The following is a 5,020-nucleotide window of genomic DNA, read 5'->3' as shown; positions in this document are numbered from 1 at the left end:
AGCCGACAACAACAAGCAATGGGAAAGGACTCTCTATTGATTAAATGGTGCTGTGATAACTGGCTAGCCATATGCAGAAGATTGAAACCAAGCTCCTTCCTTTTACCACATACATAAATATCAACTCGAAATAGATTAGAGACTTAAATATAAGACCCAAAATTATAAAGACCATAAAAGAAAACCTAAAAATTACTATTCTGGACATAGACCTTGACAAAGATTTCATGATGAAGTCTCCAAAGGCAGCTGCAACAAAAGCAAATACAGACAAGTGAGGTCAAATTAAACTAAAGAGCTTCTGCACAGCAAAATAAACTATCAACAGAATAAACAGTCAACCTACAAAATGGGAGAAAACATTCGCAAAGTATGCATCTGACAAAGTCTAATATCCAGAGTCTATAAGGAACTTAAATCAACAAGTGAAGAACAAGCAACCTCTTTAAAAAATGGGCAAAGGACATGAACAGACACTTCTCAAAAGAAGACATACATGTGGCAACAAGTATATGAAAAAATGCTCAACAACATTGATCATTAGAGAAATGCAAATCAAAACCACAATGAGATACCATCTCACACCAGTCAGAATGACGAGTATTAAAAAGTCAAGAAACAACAATGTTAGCAAGGTTGAGGAGAAAAGGGAACAATTATACCCTGCTGGTGGGAATGCAAATTAATTCAGTCACTGTGGAAAGCAGTTTGGAGATTTCTCAAAGAACTAAGAACTACCATTTGACCCAACAATCCTATTACTGGGTATATACCCAAAGGAAAATAAATCATTCTACCAAAAAGACACATGCACCTGTATATTTATTGCAATACTATTCACAATAGCAAAGACATGGACTCAACCTAGATTGGATAAAGAAAATGTAGTGCATATACACCATGGAATACTATGAAGCCATAAAAAACAAAATCATGGTCTTTGCAGCAACATGGATGCAGCTGGAAGCTATGATCCTAAGTGAATTAATGCAGAACAGAAAACCAAATACTGCCTGTTCTCATTCATAAGTGGGAGCTAAACATTGAGTACACATGAACACTAAAAAGGGAACAAGAGGCACGTGTGCGGCAGCTCTTTTCCTTCTTCCATTTCCACTGCCTTTCACGGTCCAGGAAGCCACCATCACAGTGGCGGCAGAGTCAGGAAGTTCAAGATGGCCCCGGCGGAGACCCAGACGCTGCGGGAACAGCCGGAGATGGAAGATGCTGATAATTCTGAAAAGAGTATACATGAAGAAAATGGAGAAGTATCAGAAGACCAATCTCAAAATAAGAACAAAATAAGTAAAAAAAGTATAAACACAGAAGTAAACATAAGAAACATAAACATTCCTCAGAAGACAAGGATAAAAAGCATAAACATAAGCATAAATGCAAGAAACACAAAAGAAAAGAGGTTACGGATGCTTCTGATAAAGAGGGTATGTCTCCAGCAAAAAGAACTAAACTTGATGATTTAGCTTTGCTAGAAGACTTGGAAAAACAGAGAGCCTTGATTAAGGCTGAACTTGATAGTGAGTTAATGGAAGGAAAGGTCCAATCTGGTATGGGGTTCATTTTACAAAATTATGAGTCTGGCTCTGAAGAAGAGGGGGAGATTCATGAAAGGCAAGAAATGGAAATAGATCTAGTACTAGATCTTCAAGTACAAAGGGGAAACTTGAACTGTGGACAATAAAAGTACTACAAAAAACGAAGTAAAAGCAGATCCAAAGAACGGAGTAGATGTAGGTCTGATAAGAAGAAAAGTAAGGGGGGTATTGAAATAGTTAAACAGAAAACAACTAGGAGCAAGTCAAAGGAGAGGAAAAAGTCTAAAAGCCAATCAAAAGAAGTAAGTCTCAAAATCAAGCAAGAGAATTAAAATCCCCTACCCTTAGAAGGTGATCTTAAGAGAAAATTGGTAAGGCCAGATCTCCTGCTGATGATAAGGTTAAAACTGAAGATAAGAGTAAATAAAAAAACAAGACAAATCCCCAATTGTAAATGAAAGTAGAAGTCACGATCAAGGTAAAAAATCGAGATCCCCAGTTGATTTAAGAGGTAAATCCAAAGACAGAAGGTCACAGTCCAGAAAGAGAAAATGAAAACAGTCTGAAGCTGATAAAGAAAAGAACCCAATTAAAAAAAGATACTTCATCTGAGAAAGAAAATAGGTCACCCAGTAGAAGACCTAGTTGTAGTCCTAAAAGAAGTTTGTCTCCAAAACCACATGATAAATCAAGAAGAAGTAGGTCTCTACTTTTAAATGATAGAAGATCTAAGCAGAGCAAATCTCCCTCTTGAACACTGTCTCCTGGTGGAACAGCTGAGCCGATCCTTAGAAGGAAAATGAAGAGAACCAGAGAGAGGACAACTTTCTTCTTCAAGAACATGACCTTGAGATGATATCCTCAATAGACATGAAAGATCAAAAGATGCCAGCCCCATCAATAGGTGGTCTTCAATTCGAAGAAGAAGTAGATCTCCCATTAAAAGGAAGTCTCATTCCCCACTCAGACGTAGCACAAAAAGTCGGGTCTCCAAGAAGAAGATGCAGGTCTCCTTGGGAAAGGGACAGAGGTTGGAGGAGCAGATCATGCTTGAAAAGGTGGTCTCAGTCATGGGGTGGTCGTAGATGAAGGAGCAGAAGCAAAGTAAAGGAAGATAAATTTAAAGGAAGTGTTTCTGAAGAAATGAAAGTTGAACAGAAATATTTGTCTGATGATAACCTTGAAGATTTTGATGTGGAGGAAGAAGATGAAGAAGCCCTAATAGAACAGAGAAGAATCCAAAGGCAGGCAATTGTTCAGAAAATAAATATCTTGCTGAAGATAGCAATATGTCCGTGTCATCTGAACCAAGCATCCCCCAGAGCAGTACGAAAACATGATCACCTATCCTTCTGGAGCGAGTAGCTGCTGTTGTTAAAGAGTATGAATGGGAAAATGTTGATACATTTGAGGCCTCAGTGAAAGCCAAGCATAATCTAATGACAGTTGAACAGAATAATGGTTCATCTCAGAAGAAGTTGTTAGTACTTGATATGTTTTACAGAATCTGAGAATCTGATGATATGTTTGCTGACGATTTTGATAGTGCTTGTCTCTGGGCTGCTGGCAATGGATAAGATTCAAAGAGAATCCCAACCTCAGAGATAACTGGACTGATTCAGAAGGCTATTATCATGTGAACATAGGTGAAGTCCTAGATAAATGTTACAATGTGTATGGCTACACTGGGCAAGGTATATTCAGTAATGTTTTATGAGCCAGAGATAATGCAAGAGCCAGCCAAGAAGTGGCTGTCAAGGTCATCAGAAACAATGAGTTCATGCAAAAGACTGGTTTAAAAGAACTAGAGTTCTTGAAAGAATTTGATGCCGATCCTGATGACAAACTTCATTGTCTGCGACTCTTCAAGTGCTTCTATCACAAACATCTCTGTCTCATATTCGAGCCTCTCAGTATGAACTTACAAGAGGTGTTAAAAAATATGATAAAGATACTGGTTTTCATATTAAAGCTGTAAGATCCCATAGTCAGCAGTTTTCCTGGCATTGAAATTCCTCAAAATATGCGATATCCTACATGTAGACAACAAGCCAGACAATATCCTGGTTAATCATCAGAAACTATTTTAAAGTTTGTGATCTGGGGTTGGCTTCACATGTTGCGGATAATGACGTTATACCTTATCTTGTCGGTAGATTTTATCGTGCTGTTGAAATCATTATAGGTAAAAGCTGTGACTATGGTATACATATGTGGTCAGTAGGTTGTACCTTATATGGACTCTATACTGGAAAAATTTTATTTCCCGGCAAAACTAATAACCGTATATTGAAGCTTGTGATGAATCTCAAAGGAAAGATGCCAAATATGATGATTCAAAAGGTGCATTCAAAGATCAGCATTTTGATCAAAATCTCAACTTCATGTACGTAGAAGTTGATAAAGTAACAGACAGGGAGAAAGTTATTGTTATGAGCACCATTAATCCAACTAAGGACCTATTGGCTGACTTGATTGGGTGCCAGACACTTCCTGAAGACTGATGTAAAAAAGTATACCAGCTAAAGGACTTGTTGGACCAGATTCTAACGTTGGGCCTAGCTTTAGCATCAACCAGGCCCTACAGCATGCCTTCATCCAGGACAAAATTTAAGCAAGATGAAGAAACTCCAAGGGTTTGAGTAAATACAGGGACTGAAGAAATTTCACAGCACTTTATTAATGAATATAAACTTATAAATATTTCTCCAGCAGATTTGAGGAAGCATGATATATTTGAATTTCTTTTAGAAATGTTAGTTAATCTGTTTTGTGTCTTATGTGAAATTTCACCACAGAACTGTTTTAAATTGCCAAGACTGAAGAAAATTACAGCGCTAATGTATATGGTTGCAGTTCACATTAAAGACAAAAGCATCTGTTATAAAACGAGTAGTAATATTGGGTGGTTGATTTGTTTTTAGCAGACTTGGCTTCATTTTGGTCTTCAGATAAAATGGTCAGCATAAATGCTGTTTATATTCATGTTTTCCTAGGTGCAGCATGCCGTTGATGTATTCAGTGCCGAAAGGGGTCTGTTCCTTCTTGAGCCTGCCTGCAGGGATGGTCTCTTTAAAGAAAATGTGGCACATATATACCACAGAATACTATGCAGCCATAAAAAAGAATGAGTTCTTGTCCTTTGCAGGGAAGTGGATGAAGCTGGAAGCCATCATTCTCAGCAAAATAACACAGGAACAGAAAACCAAACACCGCATGTTCTCACTCATAAGTGGGAGTTAAACAATGAGAACACATGGACACAGGGAGGGGAACATCACACACCGGGGCCTGTTGGGGTGGGGGACAAAGGGAGGGAGAGCATTAGGACAAATACCTAATGCATGCGGGGCTTAAAACCTAGATGATAGGTTGATAGGTGCAGCAAACTACCATGGCACATGTATACCTATGTAACAAACCTGCACATTCTGCACGTATATCCCAGACTTCAAGTAAAGTAAAAC

The 5,020-nt window shown here is 38.2% G+C and overlaps 1 pseudogene across 1 annotated transcript; it reads left to right on the top strand.

The window, feature by feature from the left end:
* Window positions 1-1,175: 1,175 nt before the first annotated feature.
* Window positions 1,176-4,167, top strand: LOC112608299 (annotated as a pseudogene). The gene has a single exon (XR_003115971.1). The product of XR_003115971.1 is annotated as a serine/threonine-protein kinase PRP4 homolog pseudogene (transcript).
* Window positions 4,168-5,020: the final 853 nt, after the last annotated feature.

The sequence above is a fragment of the Theropithecus gelada genome, chromosome 15 (assembly GCF_003255815.1).
Source record: "Theropithecus gelada isolate Dixy chromosome 15, Tgel_1.0, whole genome shotgun sequence".
In the NCBI taxonomy this organism is placed as follows: domain Eukaryota; kingdom Metazoa; phylum Chordata; class Mammalia; order Primates; family Cercopithecidae; genus Theropithecus; species Theropithecus gelada.
The sequence above is the reverse complement of the archived record's forward strand: the minus strand, read 5'-3'. Positions and strand labels throughout refer to the sequence as shown.